This window comes from Nothoprocta perdicaria, unplaced genomic scaffold (assembly GCF_003342845.1).
Source record: "Nothoprocta perdicaria isolate Ctin4 unplaced genomic scaffold, notPer1 scaffold_40, whole genome shotgun sequence".
Classification (NCBI taxonomy): Eukaryota; Metazoa; Chordata; class Aves; order Tinamiformes; family Tinamidae; genus Nothoprocta; species Nothoprocta perdicaria.
The window spans coordinates 555,730-576,346 of record NW_020455644.1 but is presented as its reverse complement, the minus strand read 5'-3'; the positions used below and the strand labels follow the sequence as shown (position 1 = coordinate 576,346).

General features: G+C 38.3%; 1 protein-coding gene across 2 annotated transcripts in view; it reads left to right on the top strand.

The window, feature by feature from the left end:
- THRB (thyroid hormone receptor beta) overlaps nucleotides 1-20,617 on the top strand; it is a 117,395-nt gene that overhangs the window by 50,949 nt on the left and 45,829 nt on the right. Inside the window, exon 1 of one of the 2 annotated variants that reach the window (XM_026045553.1) lies at nucleotides 1,027-1,052. The exons of the other annotated variant lie outside the window; for it this stretch is intronic. The gene's annotated coding sequence lies outside the window, so the exon portion shown is untranslated. Of the gene's footprint in view, nucleotides 1-1,026; nucleotides 1,053-20,617 lie in introns of those variants that run through there. 2 annotated transcript variants of the gene reach the window in all.

Genomic DNA, 20,617 nt, shown 5'->3' with positions numbered 1-20,617 from the left:
AATAGCTTTATGTAGAACAGAAGTCTTCCTTAGTAAATGAGGACAGTTCATCTGGGAAAAGTTGGTTTTCTTTGCTGTAGCGTGTGTGTCTTCCATTATGTTCTTATTCCAGGATATGCTGGTCTCAGAGGACTTTCTGAATGGGTGAATTCAGATACTTATATGTACACAACAGCTATACCTATCAGATCCTGTATTTATTCCTGTAACTGAGCAATTTTACCCAGGAAAACTTGTGATTGTGGTAATTAAGTGCTAGGAWCATGTCCATACTTTGCAGGTACAATAATCATATATTTACATACACCTCACTTATTCTCTAAGTTACAAACCTGTGCATTAAGTGCAAGCCGTTAACTGCATACTGCTGTTAGTTTTCACTTTTCCTTCTCCATCTGCCTCAAGATTTGAGATGTTTTATGGAATATAAATATTCAAAATAAACCTATATGAAGTGATCAGTCTCCAGTTCATTTCATTTACAGCTGTATGTTTTGTATGTTAAGAGAGTCAAATTTCTGATGTCAAATTTTGCAAAACTTGTATCATACTGACTGAACTGTTCTTGAGAATTATCAAGGTGCGTTCAAATAACCTGAAAGATTATTATTGCTTCACTGATACAAAAGAAATATAATTTCTGATAATGTAGTCTTAATRTTCATTTAATATATATATGTATGGAAGAGAGAGTAATAAATATTTTTACAAATTACTTATAGACTCTGATTTATATAGAAAAAGATTGGAGTTCATGAAAGATAATGTTTCTGTTTTACTTAATTTCTCATTCTTCTCTATGACATTTTGAATTAAGTCTTAATGTGTAGAATGTATAGAATATCATAGGTAAAACACAAAAGATAATCTTTGTCTCTAGGAGCTATTTTCTTTATTTGACTGGACTCCGAGCAGATCCTTTTTTCGTATATTATATTTGCATACTGACCTTTTCTGTGCTGTGAATGAAAACTGGTGCTATGATATGCTCTTTATTCCCCTACAGTACATTTCAGACTTCATTTGAATGTATTCCTGTGTGAACAATAATGGTATGTAATTCACAACAGTAATAAAAATGTGGCATTTATATTCTAGGTAGCTGAAAAAAAATGTTGTTCCAGAGCTAAGTCTTACTTTCAGAAACTCCAACTGCTTTCATCCTCACTCTGGCTTCAGTAACTGAAAAAAAAAAAAAAGCCTTTCTATTCAATTCCGATATAGGCATCATGTTTAAAATAAGGAAGTGCCTAAGTTGATTTGATTTAAATGAAAAATTGATTTGGAATAATATCAGCTGTAAATTTGAGATAGAGTAGCTGTTCCAGATAAGCAATGCAAATGGCACTTTTATTCTTCCAACAGTGTGATCTCAGCATTGTTTAATTTAAACCTGGAAGCAGGTATATTCCAAAGTGTCCAGAAGGGTTAATGTGTAGACGGCCCTTGGCAATGACTGAGAAACGTGCATCACTACATGAAAAGCATGTACATCACTACGTAGCTCTGAGGTTCGTCAGAGAACTCAGTCCAGTTTGGGGCACAGTATGTTAAAAGAGATGCTGGACATTAGGAGAGAATCTAAATGAGAACAAGAAGAAAAAATAGGAACCTTGAGCTCTGAGTAAAGGTTGAGTGATGTGTAGCTGCTTAGTTTTGCATAAAGGAGAGTGGGAAAATCGTGAACATACTTTCTGGGCACTCCATGAAAACTATCTGTGAAGGGAAAGGAAATACAGCAATCTTTGGATGTAACAAGACACCAAGAGTTGCATTTACAACAGGAGAACTGATATTGGAAAAAATGTTTTAACTGAAGACAGAGGTGGGACACGCTTAGAGCTAGTGTGGTGACTTGAAACAAGCATGACTGGGTCTGGATTTACAGGAGACATACACCAACTAGAAATCCTCCTTTAGCCCCACTCCGTGAAGCCTTCCCTTTCATTATGCAGGACATGAAGCACACCAGAATTTATATGAAACCCTAAAAGATGGAAATCCTTTCAGACTTTCCTCTCCTTCACTACTTCAGTTGGCTGTAAAACCATTTGTCACACACTGTGCCACAAATCTCAGAAGCTAGTCGTATCCATCCTGCTGCTGTGTCCATGTGGACAAACTCATTAATTCCACYGCCAGATTGAAGTTAAATTCAGTTTACACTGGAAAGCTGAACTTAGGGYGCATTGAAATGCTGCAAGCCCACTGGAGATAGAATTTTCTTTAAAAGAAGGCTAAAAGGTTATTTCATTTGTATGTATAAATCTGTGAAAATGCATGCAAATCTTACTATTTCAGAGATATCATTCAGTGTTTAACCTTCYGCTATACTTTTTTGGAGGGGAAGGAAAGCTTTCTGTCCTTCACACTTGAATGTCCAKTCTGAATGACTTCTGTTGTACCGTGGCACCTCACTTAATTAGTACTTGCCGCTTTCTTTTCTTCTTCTTAAGAGAATTGCAATAGTGGCAGACTTAGTGTCTTAACTACCAGGAGGTGTAGATGGGAAAGACTTCTGTAACATTTATAGCTTATCAGCTGAGACAGTGTGGTTGCCCATGGTTCTTGCTGAACAGCACATGACATCGTGCAGAGTAGTGCCAAGATTAACAAACCCAGACTTTTTCACAGCAGATTGACTTATAATGGCAGTATAGAAAAGGAGCAAGAATGTTAGCACGTGCTCAGTAATGTAGCATTGTATTGAAATTAAACTCTTTTGCTACCAGCTGTAGAAATATGCAAAACCCAAAGGCTTATACTTACAAATCAGAGTTAATTCAAGTGATGAGGGATTGAGCATTGCTAAAATGCTGAAGGATTAAGGGCTTCACCATAGATCTTATTTTGGGAAAGTATTCCCATTTGGGAAAAAGGGAGCAGAATGTGCTTTTCTCCAAAAGTGATGTTCCTAGCTCTCTTGGAAGCATCCAAGGGTATTAGATGTAAGTTAGAGTCCTTCAAAGGACTTTTGTGACATCTTTAACATATACATCCTGGTTTAATGTACAATATATTTTTTTCTTTTTTTGACAAAAATGATTATCTTACAAAAATGCYGAATTACATAATATTAATTCCAGTGTCTTCTGATCAATGGATTCCTCTTAAGTTTTATTTAAGTTTTAGTGGTATATTTTAAACTATACCATTTTATTAATTGGTAAGATTATTTTCTTTATATGTAGTATACATATAYCTATATGTACAATACATATGAGTAGACACATTAGATATGTGTCTAATACGTAAGATTATTTTGCTGTTTGTTTTGAAAGCTAGCAGCACTCGCTATATTTCTGACTACAAATTTGCTAATACCAGATTTTCATTTTAAAGTTTCTTATTTGGAAACAGAAACCACTCCAAGGAAGTGTAATCTTTRGAAAATCTCTAAATGATGAGGACATGGATAGACTAAAGTGAGGTGAATCACACATCATAACCAATTAAGTGATACTTTAGCAACTGAAGTCTAAAGAACATCCACTGATTTCTGTTTCCTGACTCTGAAGCTTTAGGAGACTGTAASAAAGAGAAATGGGAAAAAGAAAAAAAGAAAGAAAAAGAAAGAAAAAGAAAAAAGAAAAAAAGACTACTAACCTGAATATAGCCTTTATCTACATTTCTTTGAAGAGCTAGGCTCTAGCACATCACGTGGAGGAACCAGTGACTTTGTTTGGAGCATAAAATACTGAATACACAAGAGTAATTCTTCACTGGTAAATATAAGAAGATTTTGATATGTAAATATATTGTAGAGAGTCTGATAACTGATTCTGGGATGGTTTACAGGACTCCACACAAATGGACCTGTTCAGACTACCTGGAGTGAGAATTAGTTTGGAAGGATGTGGAGTCTGACTCCCACTCCAAAGCTAGATAGGAGAGAATGTGGCTAAACGTCAGTCCTTCTACATGTCAGAATTAATTTCTGCAGGATCATTTCTGCAACAAGATGATTCAGATTGGTCTGTCTCCTATACAAACAGGAGGAAATACCCTATGCCCAGCAGAACACAGGGTGCGTGYTGAGTCACTTGTATTCTGCTCTCTCCTCCTCTCTCTGATTTTAAGTCTGGCTCTCTGCCTCCTTGCAGGTGGATGGCACGATCCATGGTGAGGGTCTCCCAGTATTCCTGTGAAAGCTGCTCTTCATTTTATGTAACATATTTAAATATTCCCTAGATTCACTGAGAGAAAAATGTTAGTGTCTTCTCTTATGGAAGAAATCTATGCCATATGGAATTGAAATCAGCCTAGGATTTTTTTTTTTTTTATGTGAATTTAAATAAGAGAACAAAACATAACCAAATATCCTTCAGTTGTGGAGGAATATTGAGAAAAACAAATATTTCCCAGCACCAAGTGAGGCTCACTTGGTGAATATGTAAAGATTTATTCAGGAGATTGCTTTGTCATACAAATTTTGTCAGAGGGAAGAATATTTCAGAACAGCTGAAACTTTTAAATAACATGTATCCATATCCTGGTAAATTTTAAATGAAGCTCTTTATCTCAGTCAGCACGTGTAAACTGTGAGACGGAGCATAAGGAAGGGCTAGGGAATGGCAGGTAAGTACTACCCTCCATCTTCTCCTAGGCGGTGTGGGCAGTTTCCTCTTTTAGGCTGCTGCTTGCCTTGCTTGCAGCCTTGAACTAGTTCTGCTCCTCAAGGAAAGGATATATACAGTAGGTAGCAGCTCTCTTGACTTAAATGGGAACAGAATCAGGCGATGATTCAGGATTGAATTTCTTGCCAAATTTCACTTCTGCAAAGTTGGAATGTTTCAGTTGGGAATCCTATCTTTACAGACTCATCTAAAGCAGGAGTCTGGATGGTCACTGTAAAGAATGATCATTCCTGGAGTATGGTTGCCTACAGCTACAGAATGTCATGTATGAATTTTCCCATATATACAGCCTTTAATGCTTTTYTGCCTTTTTTTTTTTAAATGAAATCAGTAATTTCATCTGTGATGAAATCTCTGATTTTGTTGATTTAAAAATTTGTTGGAATTCAATAAAYTCTAATAAAAAAGTTTATTTTACTTGCATGTCAGAAATTCTCCTCAAAGCACATTCATAAATGATGTGCAAGATGTTTTGCTTTATTTTACTTGTTTTTTGATACTGAATATTTTGATTCACTTCCAAACTTTAGGCTATTTTGCTGAGGCACAAATCCCTTAGAATTCTGGTAAATTGAGCCCTTTTTTTCAGCAGCTTAAAAGCTTATTAAAAATGCACTACATAAAAAATATTCCTCTCCATGAGAGAGTATTAAAAAAGAGTGTATTGTATTGTTATATATTCTAGTGGGCTGCCAAACCAAACAACAAAAATGCTGGCAACTGCCAACATCAAAAATCACAGATTCTGGTTAGGAGTGGCTGGATTCACCAGTGTTAAATTGTTTGTGCAACTGTTTGCATTTATAGCATTTAAAAGTGCTTTGCTGTGTTATATATGCAAATGTGATATGAATGCAGGATGTGCTTACTCAGTGGAGATTTAGCCGCAGTCCTTGAGAAAATGGAACAGTTTTTCACAAACACCCTGTAATGAGCAAGAGGCAGTACATCTCCAGATTTATACTCACTGTAAATGTCTTGATGTGGAGCCAGTCAGATGGCTTCTTGCAAGATGGTTGCTGGATTTTATTAAGCCTTCTCCTCAATGRACAAGCCTCTTTTTTCCTTCTTTATCTCCACTTGAGAATTCTAGGAGCTGCCTTTTATTTTTGAGGATATTGACTGCTGTAGACAAACACTTTGCTCGTATCTCACTTCATATTTGAAGCAAAATGTGCTTTAGATTTCAGCCTTTGTTATTTCACTGACTGGCATCAGTAGTATATGCTTGGAGTTAGGGATCTTTGCTTCTGTGTTTTTACCTCTGAGGTAAGGCACTACATATACTTTTTACAGGTGAGTTATTTGTGCGGTGTGTAAAGACAGCAGTATCTACAAGGAGAAACAGTGTCTAGTTTATTTTTTTTAAAAAATCTAATATTTACTGAAATAGGGATTAGGTAAAATCAGGAGTCTTTCCATTTTTTTTTGTTTTGCTTTTAATTATTTAATCTCTATTTTTGCAAAAATGGCTTTCAATGTAAGAACACTTTAGGCAGTATTTTTATGAAAAGGATGTACAAATGCATTTTGCTACACATTCTGCTGTTCACTGAACTGAAGGACTTAACTTCTTCACTGTGACAAGGCAGGCAGCAAAGTGACTCCTGGTAGCTGTGCCAGTGTACATATGTTGACTAGAGGCATATAAAAATAATGGGAGATGACGTACTGTTCCTAGGAGAGGAATTCCTGCTGGCAGTACGTGCTGTAGAAAGGTTGGAAAGGTGCTCTTGCCATCAAGTCTGGATTGGGAAGCTCGGTCTGTTTGGCTAGCATATTCCTCTGCTGGCCAGGGAAAACACCATCCTGCCTGGCCTTCCTAACCATGCAAGCAGGCCAAAGACATACACGGTATGAGTGGAAGAGCAGATTTGGATTACTGTCCTGATTCAGGTTGCTGTAATCAAGGGCAGGCCTGCCTGAGAGGTACTTCTGGACAGCCTCAATTATATCATCTTTTGACCTGCAGATACCTTTTACTATTTCATGACTTCCCTCTTTGCTGTCCTTGTACCTCCCTTTTCTGTCCAGGTCTCCTCCAACTAAACTTTCACCCTTCATCCAAGTTCTTCTACGTCCATATCCAAATTAAGCGTTCCTCATACTGTTACTTGGGTAATTTTGGCCTAATGTGACAGGACTAGGTACTTCTGCCTTTGCATGATTGTGCAGAGGGGCCCTCCAATCYCCTCTGTCTGCTGTGACATATGGCCATGTCTCATATAACTTCTCTTTAATCATCCATGAAATCCATCCATTCTTCATGGCACTCTGTAACTTTTGTTGGCTTCACCCATCGGTCGCCATCCTTTCTGGCAATGTCTCATGTCGGCTCTGTGTGTTTTCCCAGTGGCTTGGCAAGATTCCAGGGGGGAGCTGAGTCTAGGGTATTTGGCAAGCAGTCTGTTTTCTCCCTAAATGTTATTCCCCTAAACGATGTACTCCTGTAGACAAATATGYAGGGCCTTGTCGTTGCCAGTTTTGTCACTTCCAAAGGGTGAATCTCCAACCAAGGACTGAACTTTCATATCTGGTGAACAAGTACAGTAAATAAGAGGGTGAAGTGAAGGAATAAACTCAGACTAGCGGACAAAAAGGCTTTCATTTATAATATATGACAGCTTGGCTACTTGCCCAGAAAGACTGTATAAAGTAAGGTAAAAGTTGTATAAAGGTTGACAGTCCCAGTAGATTTTATTGAGTCTACTCAATAAAAATGAGTGCATATTAAGAAGTATAGAATTTGGCATGAGAAGCTATTCTTAGTGTCCTAATTTATGCAGAAGGAACATGGCACAAAACAGTTGACGTCAACAGAAAGATTCCCTCTGCTTCAATGGTCTTTAAAACAGACCCTTATCTTTTTTTATTATTATCTTAATGCTGGCAGAATGACTGATATGGACAAATTTTCTAACTCTGACAAAGACATCTTTAATCTGTGCTGGAGGAACATAGAAAATATTAGTTTCTACAAGAGTGTGAGGTTCTCATATGTTCTACCACAGTATTGCACAGAAAAAGTATAAAGATGAATAAAACTGAAATGAAGAAATATATGTAAGACAATCTGGAAGACTTGCACATTTTGGCCATAACTTTTGACCACAATATCTCAAAAATAGAGGTCAGTGTAGTTGTGAATTTCAGTAAATGGGTTGATTATAGTGATGTCAGATTGTTCCGGAGAAAGCAGATTTCTGTAGTACTAAAATCTTCCAGTGATCCAGTATCTCAGCTTTAAGAACCTAGTAATTGTGAGTCAGGTCACAATTACTAAAAACCCCGAAAATGAGGTTGGTTTTAAAATCTTAAGTTTGATGATAAGTATTAAATGTATGTTCCTATTAGTCTGTTTCTGGAGAAGATGTATGTTGAGATTCACTTGCACTTGTATGAGCATGGTACGAAGGGCTTCTCAAACTTTTCTAAAAACAAAAGAAGAATGGCAGAAAAGATATTAATTCTGTGAATCCTCTTCTGAGATTTTCCTGTAAAAGATATTAAGGAGTAAGTCTTCTAAATCACAGAACTCCTTCAGCACAGTTGGTTGCAAATATCTTCTATGGATTAAAGGGACAACGTAAAGTGTTTTCTCATTCTGTCAATATCTTCGGGGTTTTTTTTAATGAATCTACTTATCTGCTTTTCATAGTAAACATGTTTGGTTTTGATTCCCATAAGGGAAGAGCTCAGAAACCTCCATACGGTATATTTTTTCTACTGAAATTCCACTACAAGCTTTTGCAATCTCCACATATTGTGTCTTGGCACAAAATAGTACTTCTGCTTATGATTTGCATCATTAAATATCAGATTGGCTGCTTTTTGTGTTTATAGGATACAACAAGAAATAGCCTGTTAAATCTGGCTGGTTGGTAAAATGGGTGTTTGTTGAATCATTGTGCTACTGTGTTCCCACATCATAAAGAGAACAGAGTCTCATAAAGCTATTATGCTGTAAAATAGAATTAATGTTAATAGCAAAGAATATGCCTAAGTGTTGTAAATAAATTAAGAATAAATTGGATGATGTCTAGAAAAGGAATCCCCCAAAACACTGAGTAGATCAGCAATGCGATCTATAAACCCATTTTGAACCAAAAAGAAAACATGCAAAGTGTGTCTAATATTAATAACAGTCATTCCAATGGCTTATCTGTAGATCTTAGCATACTGTAAGAAGTTAGGTGAGTCTTATTATCTCCACCCTATGGATGAAGAAGCAGGGTTACTGTAAGAATAAATACGTTTTGAACAGCGCATGAGGCACTGATGACTCCAATTCCCATTCCAACTGCCAGCTTTAATTATTTTTCTGTGAGCTTCATTTGTTTCTCCTCATTAGCCAGAACTTGTTCCTTCAGCACAAGGTAATTTGGATAACACTGAATGTAGTTTAGATCCATATATTAATACTTACAAAAATGATTAATTCTAAAATTGCTTTGATAGCTTAGCCCCTTCCCATCTCTGGATTGGAAGAATCTGCAACCAAAATTTATATTTTGTATATTTTGATAGTTTATTGATTGATTTCCAAGATGTGGAGAGTAACAGAAAGAGGATGTCTCTGATTTTTTTTTTTCTCAGCATGTTTCCAGGTAAGAATGATGAGAAATAAGGGCTATTACTCATGGATCATTTGTTTTCATTGTCCTTTTCCTTGTATCGATGTGACACTGCTGAGATTAAGTCATGAGAAGTCTCAGTATGAGCAGTGCAGAGCAGACATCCCGTTCTGTATCTCTTTCTGATTTTAAGTGACATCATAGCAGTCTATGAGTGTCTGGCTAAAATCAAGCTGAATATTAGATAAATAGAGATGACACTAAGTGAAAGAATGAAATCCATTGTAAAAAGTAGCATTTTCCATCATGTCTTGTGTTGGGGAATTATTTTTCTTGAAAACATCTGGGGTTTTTTTGTTGTTGTTTGTTTGTTTTGCCAATATTTTCAGGGCAATTTTTCTGGAAAAGCTCATCAGATGACTTGGATAGTTCTCATTTTTGCATCTTCTATACCCTGCTAATGCAATATTTTTGCACAGAACTTTAAAATGGAATCTCTAAATTCTTTGAAAATGTCCAATATCCCATGGCCCTTGGAAGCACGCTCCTTTTTAGTGCTGCTGACACCCTGTACTTAGGTCAGATTTGATCTCATGCTGCTAACCATCAGAGTCATCTGTGTCAGGTATCTAAGACAGTTTTCTCAGAATGGTGATTTTCTGTCCTAGCGGGTACATTCTTCAAGGTTTTATTGTTCAAATGGCAGGTCCATAAGTGTAGTAGACAAACATGGAGTAATAGGGCTGAGGCTTTGGAGTTTGGTATGGGAACAGCTCAGAAGGCTCACAGGTTTGATTTCCCTGAGAGTGAAATGTGACGTTCAGTTTTCTTGTTTCACATTTATACAAACCAAACAATAAACTTGAAAGGAGTTCCCTCCCGTTAACTCAGGAGAGGGAAGAAATTCAGTCCTGTTGGGACTTGAGTCTTATAGCGCTTCTATCACCCTAAAATTACTGCTTTGATAATACATTCTTAAGTCCCAGTAGTATATATCGAGGTTGAAAGCAGCTATGGGTGAAACTGGGAGCACCGAGCTGGTAGCTGGCAAAGCAGGAAAAGCAGAAGGGCTGCAAACGCTGAACGCAAACCTGCGATCAGCAGTGATGCCAGTGCTGTGGAGTGAGGTTTATATTTGAATTTCCACTGCCTCATTCTTTCCCAGCTGTTCTTCCAGAGACTTGGGCCTGTGTCTGTGCCATCTCCAATGTGGATCCCTGTTTCTGKGCTCCTGCAGATAGGTCACGCTCAAAACTCTCTGTTTCCTCATTCTCTCCAGTAGTCTGTTTTTTTTTTCTACAAGTCTGTACTTTCAGAACTCTTGCTCACCTCCTCATCATCAAAAGATGGCTGTGCTGTTGTTAATACCACCCTTCTTAAGCAGACTCAGAATACATCTATTAGGTATATCTTCTAAGTCATTATTCACTTCCCTTACTGCATCTTTGCTTTTCTRGCACTTTTTCTAATCAAATGTAAACTTTCTGATTCATTGTTCAGCTCTGCACAGCAGGCTTGTCCATTTATTGGGCTTCGGATGGCTTCTCTCTGATAGGCAGTGCTGTCTCTGAAGGCCATCCAAGAATGCATTAAAAATTTAATACTCATCACTTTGCCTCCCCTTCTCCTTTACCTTATTCTGCAATACTTTGCCTTCTTCCTCTGCACCTGCAAGTGTTGGCAAAGTGAGTGCAGAGATAAGTGCTCTGCTGAAGCATGGTACAAAGAGGAACAAGGCTGGGGGTAGAAGGTGAATCCTTCTGCATGCAGCCCGCCCAGGTGTGGGTTTGCTTAGATCAGCCATGAGAATGAATGCAGCAGTAGAAATCTGGCAGCAACAAAATGTAGCAGGGCTTACCAGGATCTTCCCGATGTGCAGCATGGCTCGATAGCTCCTAACTAATGGTAGAGACGTGACACAGCAATTGGAAAAGCTTTAATTACAGGTTCTTAAGTGCATAGCGAGATTATCTTTTGGAAGTACTCACTAAAGAGTTATGCAGGTGTTCTCTGTAAATGCCAATTCTTTTATACATTTAACCTTTCTTACATGTGGACCTTATCTCTTAGTTCATTTGACCCACAGTTTTGCCTTAGGGTAGCTCAGGTCTGGCCTTGGTTTCTTGTTGGAATTATAGTCTTACATCCAATGTAGCAGTATCAGATTCCTGACTTYACTCAATCCTAAAGCAGACTTTCCCATTTTCCCAAATTATATTTGCATTGGTAAGAAGGGGCAGAATCCAATGATGGGAGATGGGGAATTCCTTCCATGAGGCCATGGGATCCTCTTCAGCTGGGATATCATCCAGCATCCTGGAGAGGCCTGAGTGACTCATCGTGAACTGTGGCCGTACTACCCAAAAGGCCATCAGAAAGGAAGCTCTGTAGCTGCCCTGACACAAGCTGGCTGGCTCTGTATGGCAGTGAACCTGCTCTGTTATGGATAACAAAATCCTCAGCTTTTATGATCTTTTATATGAAGATATTAAAATGTGGTAACTCTAAGCCCTGCATTACACCTCCTTCCTCTTTGTCCCATGCCTAGGTCATATCTGTTTTCTTTATTAGAAATTAAACTGTGAATATAGAGTTGCACTGCATTTCACAGAGTTTTTCTGTATAGTAGACTGAGCACCTTAGTGATAGGCATTTTTTAGAATTCTTAGCATAATTATTCCTTTATTAAAATTATTCCAAGAAACAATGTAATGCTTCATGAGATACAATATGCAAGGAATAAAAACAAAACTAAACTAAACTTCTCATGTTCACAGAAAACATTTTCCATTACAGATAGACCTTAAAATCAAATCACCTAAGGAGAGAGCAGTTTAACTTTTTTTTTAATTCTGAGCAACTTCAGCAGTTTTGGAGACAGCCACCTGTAACTCAGTGTTTGAACAGTTCCCTATTCATGACTCCATACAACCATACCAGGAATAATAAAACCTAAATAAACCCTACTTACCAGCAATTAAAGTGATTTAATTCAAAACAAAATGACAGATCCATAATGGGTTAATKACAAAGTAAGTAATTAGCAAATAGGATGGAAAATGTTAAAAGGTTGTGGACTTTCGTTGTCTGCTTGGGAGAGGTAGTAGAATCACCAGTGATTAAACTTTTCCTTTTAATTTATGGGCCTTTATTTTACTATTGTTGGGTGTAAATGAGGCAGCAAACAAGAAAGAGTTATTTAAAAAAAAAAAAAAAAAAATCAGTCCTCCATCAGAAATACTGAAAGACCATTGTTAACACTGAGGCTACGTGGTTTGTTTCCAGACTGCACCCAAAAATAGGTTTGCAGCCATAGTGCTTCTGCTTCATGTTAGGTTATGGGCCTTTTTAAAGAAAGCAAAGAGCTCCKCTTTCTTCCCTTTCACCCTGAGCAGGGGCCCCCCCCTGAGGTCGGTAAAAATGACAGGGGAATGGGGGAGTTAAGAGTTCACCTCTTAGCAAGCAGAGTAAAGGAGTAAATTTTTGAGTTGGGAATATGCCATCGTGTGTYCATGCTCAAAAACTGAGGCTAGAAGGGACTAGGACTTTGAACAGGGTAACTGTGGAGTTCTGAAAATCCGTAGCTAAAATCCAGTTAGGTTAATGTGGTGTTGGACATATATAGAGAGCCACTACAGAAGGTACAAGCAATTTTCTGTTAAAATAAGCAAAATAAGGCTTTTACTTCATTTTCACGAGTATTATTCTTTCTCTCCATGACTCCTGTCTGCCCAAAACCATAAGCAAACAGGCATTTAGATCACTTTAATGCAGTCCTATTTTATGACTGCCAACTTACTGCTAGGTAACTTGAAACTTCTTATTTATTCATAATAGTAATAAATATATTTATGTATGTATAAAACATGTGTTTTGTATTTTGACATTTCAGAGGGAATGTTTGCAAAAAGTTGTCTCCAACCTGAGCATAATTGTTAGTGGAGTCACTGAATTTTTCTTTTGAAAAATAAGCTTTTGGGTAAACCTCTGAAATAGCAATAGGGGCTTCTCCATTTCAAAGTATCAATTAAAACCAGGCAGGAATTCTCCTTTTTAAATATAGCTGCCCTCTAACCTAATTACATGTCCACCAACAACCATTAGCATAATTTGACTGAATTTCCCATAACAGTCATATTCTTCCATCATCTCTCATTTTCTTTTGAACATCGCTATCATGTGCTCACTTTCCTGTCCCTTAACCAAGCCATACTTCACTCCCAACTGATGGAGCTGTCAGTCCAGCCCCGTAAGTATGTAACTTTACTTGTCTGTCACCTCTATAATGGATATGTTTTTTAAGAGTATGCAGAATTTCATGCAGTATTCTATGTATGCCCTCATTATGCCTTAAGGGATATTTGCCTTGCTGGTTGACACTATGCCTCAGCTTACCTCTTTAGAAATACATTGTCCTCTTCCTGTGCGTATCTTCTTGTGCCATATCTTGTCTAAAGCCCATTTCATTTGAGCTGCTTCTGTCTTTGCAGGTAGGCACACAGGACCACCATCTGGGCTTGMAAAAGAAGGGATCTGGGCAGATTTTTTAGCTTTTATTTGCCCTCTTACCATAAATTTTGCTAGCTAGGGATGCATATTTCAGAAAACAGTCAACTTCTTGTTCTGGTCCTGTTGACTTAATATTGTTGACAATARCCCTCTTCAAAGTTTGGCCCCCACTAGAATTAGAGTTTAAGCCATATGTTTCAGTTCTGGAATTTGTGATAACAATTTCAGAATGTGATAGTAATATGATTCTGCTATCAGTTTTAGGGTGGGTAGGTTCAGGTATGGAAAATCATTAAGTCACTAAATACGCAAAACCCAGGAGATTAAATCCGTAGTTATAACAGCATCTCACTTTTTGAGTGTTTTCTGCAAAACACTGGGGCATGTATTTGTGTACTGTAGCTCAAAGCGTGAAATAYAGACAATGTTTTTTTCTGTATTTAGAATTTCTTTTTGAAAACAAAGTGCTGATTCTGTAAAGCTGTGGGTAAGAGAAGCAGAAAGCCTAAAGCTGCATTAATCCAGCTTCATATCTGAGTCCCTGAAAATGGCTCAAAACAAATGCCAGTACCAATCTTTAGGTAGTACTTATCCCCATTCAATAGAGTGACATTTGTAGTTTGGAACATGTTCATTTCTGCTTCGCTTATTTTTTAGGCACAACATATATAAGACGCATTGACAAAAATAATTCTTGTTAGCAAGATTCAGCCATGTGCCTCCCTCCTGACATTTAGAAAACATTATTTTTCTTAATCCGTTTCATGCTGAGGGTAGAAAATCACCACATTCAATAAAAGACTTTGACATGTAGTATCTTTGGGATTATCTGACGCTATTCAGTTTTACTGAATACTCAGATTTACTTGAGCTACTCAGATTTACTGAGTAACTCAAGACAACCTTCACCTAATAGAGGTTTTGCACTGAGTAGTGAAAGAAATTAGAAGATAAACTATCTCTTTTTYAATGAGAGTTAATATGCCCTGGGTTACCAGAACAAAACAGAAAAACAAGAAAAGTTTTACGTCAAAGGAGTTGTCTGAATGAAACTCCCATATGCTGGAGAATGAACATGTAAGCCATTAAGTGTCTGTAAGGCTCTTCAAAAACACAGGAATAATCACTTAAATATGAGCTCTTTTATATTGCCCTTCTGCTTTGCCATCATCATTAGCTCTCCAGGATCYTTGTTCAATGGGTATTTATGCAAGTATACAGAGGTCGTTCTGAATCAAGGCCTAAATCTCTTGCAATAAACATCTGTAATATGCAGTTACAGATCAACCACTCTCTTGTAAATCTGGCCAGCCTTCATTAAATGGTTTTATGTTAGGCAAGTCCCTCACAGAGAATTTTTGAGATTAAAGCTCCAAATATACCATTTTGCTTAAACATGCTATAAGCTGACACGCAGAGTTGCCATTGTCCCGCTGCACAACAACAACACAAGCAGGTGGAGAGCRTCTGAGCTTTGTGCAATTCTGTTATGCCGTGGGAAGACATTTATGTAGCTTGAAAAACCTTTCCATCGCTRGAGTAGCCTCGTGGGACGTTAGCTCCTGTGAGAGGACATAAATCTTAATAGAGCTGGTTTGCAAAAGCAAAGCATGGACTATCAAAATAATGGCTAAGCAGAGCTGCTCCCAGTTTTGTGCTTCTCTTATGCCCTCCTGTGTACACGCATAGGCTGAAGCTGAGTGCTGGGTATAGGAGAGAGCTGATCTTTCTGCAAGGGGTTGAAGCTGCAGTCTGTGTGTCTGGTAGGTTTAAGCTGAATATAAGCAGATTTTTTCTAGGGTCTGTACATCTAAGATCAAGAGCTCCACACAGTGATAGCCAGTGATATAATTGCTATACTCTGTAAACATGGAATCATTTATTTTTGTTAAAATTGGGCATGAGAGGCATTACTTAGCTTTCAGTATATCTGTGTGGTTTAAAGATATTATTAAAGTCTTTCTCTGCTATGCTAGATGCTGCACATGAGAATCTGTTGTCAGTGTATTAAGACCACTAGGGAAGTGACAGAAACACTGAAACTGTTTTCCAGCCTTTTCTTTTGGCTAAGACAAAATCAATGATCATATTTTCCAGTAATTTAAAAAAGAATACATTTACCCCAAACAATAAGCTTCTCATGAGATCATGAGAACAACTTATATCTTGCTGAATTATAATGCTACTTTTTGTGATGCTGTGGAAGACCTACATGTTTGTAGATGTTTGCAACGGGGCAGCTTTATCATKCAGCTAGTTCTGCCAACTCTGTGTCCAAACTGAGGACTCATTACTATGGTGTGGATTTTTTTTTCAATCTAAATTAACCTAAACTATTCACTCTGCAGTTTTGCTTATTAAAATTCAAGTGTTTTCAAAAAACTGTAAAGCAACAGGGTTGCAGTTAGAACTTGTTGGGCTTATTGTCTGCATGTAATATTTTTCTGGCTTTTGAACTGTGAAATAGTATGGTCTACTGCAGAGTACTGCAATACTGCAGAGATAAATACCTAATGGTCTGATCCTAACTTAGGGATGCATAGCATCCCTAATCTTGGTTTATTTGTGCAGAATTTTTAGAGTCTTTTAGAAGCATGTTAAAATATGAAATTCTGAGCCTGGAAGGTGAAACAAGTACCCAGTCCTAAACTTGACATGTTCTGGRTCATTACTGTGTGTGAGGAGGAAGGAATAGGATTAGGCCTAACTGCTAAGTGTGCATATTATAAAATTMATTAATTTTTCACCTTTATGATCAGGTGCTTTGGGAGAGGAGACATAAGAAGGTTTAAATGGATGATGTACTGTATTTTTGATCCTGTACTTTATTGCATTATCTTACATCCTCATGAGTTGAGCAAGCCCAGCAATGCCAAGTATGAGTCAAAGTTCATCTTGTGCCTACAAGTCAGTGGTGATGGGCCCTTTTCATTAAATATATTTAGAAACTGGATAGGTTTTCATTTCTCRTATGAGGCATGGTTGTTCAGTATGTTTTATAAGGGAGAGAATGCTGCTTGCTCATTGTATAGGTATCATGTACCATAACCTATTGTCTAATACATTTTCCACTGGATATGCATTGGCACAAAATCATCTCTATAACTCAGCTTCAGAAAGTTACTTCTGCTTTGTTCCTGAATATTGAAAAAAAAGAGAAGTTTAGTTATGAATCAATACAACCCATAGCTTACCTTGCCATTTCTCGTGATGTGGCATTGTCAGTTCAGATTTTCTCACTAAGAAATGGAAGTTAAAGTGTTTGTGGAGTAGCATTTGTGGAGGGAATTTCTGGAACAAAATGTTCAGATGACACATCAAATAATTCACCACCACAAAGCCAAGATGGCCCCCAAGAAAAATAAAAGTGCCTGTGCCAAAATAGCATATGAGGGGATCATGTCCTGGAGCAGGCGGTCGGCACGCGCTGGCACATTCCCCTGCACTTCCCAAGTGCCTGATTCCGAAACTGCCAGAGCTGCTTTTCCAAAGGGATGCGGTACTGCCCTCTCTAAAAAGGAGTACACTGGGCACAGTATGGAAACGCTCAGGCTCCAGCAGCATCCCCTGAACTGGAATAGCTCTTAAGAGGTTGCCCTGTGATGCGAAAGTGTGTCCCGCCAGAAAGTCGTGGTGTCCTGCATCCTGTCCTTGTAATGGTGAGGGTGCTGCAAYCAAAAAATGTTGACTGGGCGTCAACTCTCAGCTTTCTTCATATTATTACTGGGATGTTTGAGATTTTGTGATGATGCTGTTCTGCCCTCCCTGGTTTACTGTTAGTTTTTCCCATGAGGAAGGCTTGTGCCTTGTCTTTTGTCTATGGGATTCATGTGATGTCCACAGATACAGTAGTAATGCCACCCACTCATGAAACTGCTTCCAAAAATGGAGAGATGGCCATAACTGAGTTTAACATATTAAATTGTTTTAAATGATTTATTTTTCTCTCTTCATTTTTGAACCTTTGGTGGAGATCCAGAATCTTCCAACCAGAAATGGCTCCGCTCACGGCTAAAACTGTTTTCTCTTATTCCAATTGTCATTGTTTATTGTTCCGTTTACTCTCCTCACAGTCTCTGCTTCCCTTGCAGTCTCCCCTCATAGTCTCCAAACCATAAATGGTTACCAGTGGTTTACCAAACCGCTCTACTCTTCCACCCAACATCTTGCCCCTGCAGATCTTTTCCTTATTTGCTCCTCCTTCCATTTTTCCTACCCTTTTTATCTCCCCCGTGCTCTGTGCTATCCAAGTTCGTCCCCTTAAACTGGGTTTCCTATGGGTGCCTTGGCAGAGCTCTTGCTGCTCAYGGGGTTTGTCAGCTGCCTCTTGGCTGCTGCTGCATCTCAGCGATATCCTGCCCAGTCCCACGTGCTGTTGTGTTTCTCCTCCCCACTGGTCTCAGTGGGAAGCTCTTCCCCTCGAAGGCAGCCCAGATCCCATCATGTCAGAAACGGAGGGCGCTGACCTGCCAAAAGCAGCCGCCACTGCCTAAATCTGAAGAAAACCCTCTCAGTCCCCATCCTCCAAGTGCTGTAGCCCTCTTGTATGTTCATTGCTGCAGGCAATTGATGAGAGTGAGCAAGCACTTCAACCCATTGATTAATTACCTTTTTTATAAAAAAGAAAGTGCAATACCTGGCAATGTGGCTTGATAGCATGCCTAGATTGGAGATCAAAGCCAGAGAATTAATTCCAGATATGATCATCTGAGGTCAGTGAAGATTAAAATACCAAAATGTCCCATTTTTTGATTTGGAGCAAATAGGATTATTCTTTTCCTGATATGTGTCTGTGCATGTGAAACAAAATTCAGGATATCTGCAATGAGAGAATAGAATAATAATTTGAATTATTTTGCTACTTTCTTTTGAGGTCCCCAGTATGAATGTGAGSAATATGTTTAAAAAAGAAGAAGAAAAAAATAAGAAGAAAATGAAGTAGAACTTAACTCTAGTGGTTGAAAACAGGATGTTGCCCCTTCCGCTCCCTCTGGTCTCTGGTGGGAGATCACGTGCAGATACCAGTGCTGGGATCCCAAGCTCTGGGGTGGCCCTAAATGGTCCGAACTTGYGACTCAGAGCCGTGAGACCTTGGCTAGCTCCTTATGGGCAAGCCAGTGTGCTCAGGGTATAGAGGATCATCTAATGAAGAGAGCTCACTATGTTGGTAGCAAAGCTTGAACATAAAAATTGTGTCACTTGTGAAAAGGAAGTGACTCTGTAAAGTCCATGACAGCTCCCAAAAATTCTTGGCCTGATGTGGTAGAGGCCAAGACTATGACTCATCTGCGTCATTCCCATTTGTGTCCATTCACATACTTCTCATTTAGTTATGGGCCCTGAAAWTGAATCCTGTTTTCTCCAGAATCTTCCACATTTAAGCAGCCTCACAGAGGAAACTGCCATAATTAATGTAGATACCACATAAATTTTTTCCTTGCTTAAAGCAGCACAAAAATGCTGGATCCTCAGAAGACATTCAAGTCTTTGGACACCAGAATGGACAAATAGTTCTGTACTTCCACAATGTTTCCATCAATGTGGAAAGACAGAAGAAGGAAAAGAAAAATAGGAAATTATTTTACTTCTGGCATATGAAGTGGAGGAGAAAAGAGTAATTTTTAAAACATTTCGAGTGCTTTTGGAAAGACTGTTCCAGTTGCTGTCAGGTACAGTGCAGGTATTACAAATAGGCTCATTCACCATGTTTATATTGGCATTCACTAGACTGACCAGCTAGTAGAGATCTTGGCTTGCTAGGTGCTCTCCATTCACATAGCAAAAATAATACCTGCTCCAATAAACTGATTTCTAGACTGATATGAGGGGAAAAAGAGGATATACACTCTCCACTCTAAACTGCGGGAAAGAGGAAGACTGTGCCAAAGGCAGATATCTTAGTATAATGCTTTAAACAAAGACTATCTTTTCCTTCAGTCACTTCATAATTAATTTTTTGCACAAGTGACAGCTCCTTTCATGCCAAATCCTGGTCTCATTGGGAAAGTGGCAAAACTCCCAGAATAGCTGGAATTTTTCTCTTTGTACAAAATTCATTGAGGAACTTTGTATTTCTCCTTTTTTTGTGCTACTTTTAATAAGTTGGCGTATAAACAATAATTTTTGGATTAGAAACTAATTATTTACAGGAGAAACAGCATTTTTATTTAAAACACCCAATTGTTTACTTCAAGAGTACTTATGTGTCACTGAGTCACCGAACCACAATTAAATTCTGGGAAATGGCTTGTTGTGGAGGATCCTTGGGTCCCATGACATGGTAGGAGGGGTCAGATGCTGATTTTAATTGGTGTCCTGATCTAAATTCGTCTCATCTTTGATCTTTTGAYTGACATGTTGTAGCAGATTTTGGGGGGTACAGCACGATGGCAGGCCCGAAAGCAAAAAGTTGTTGTCAGCTCTGTTGTGTGACTTGTGCATTGCTATGCCTCAAACACAGAATATCTGCTTTTCTTCTGAGTTTAAGGAGAATTTGTTGGTTTGGAGAAGAAGCCCAGTACCCAGGTAGGAAGGAAATTTCCTTCCAGGGAGAGTCCCTTGCTTGGAAGGAAAGTCAAAGAGATAAAAAGCACTGCCAAATACATAAGCTGGAGGGTATTCTACCAGTTCCTGCAATAAAACTTTTCAGTTGATTTTACTTCGCACTTGCTTTACAGTTAGAGTAAACACAAAAGTTTTGGGATTTTCTTTTTCATTTCTTGGAATTATGAAGCAATTTTGAATCTTGCAAAACCAATTAATGTGGTTTAAAGATTTCCCAAGTTAATGTAATGAGGCATAAAATGATGAAAAAGAGACAGCGTAAAATTACAGTGAAGAGAAAACAGAACCGTTAATGCAGATGGGAGGAGAGGGAGAGGAGAAGGGAGAGGAGAA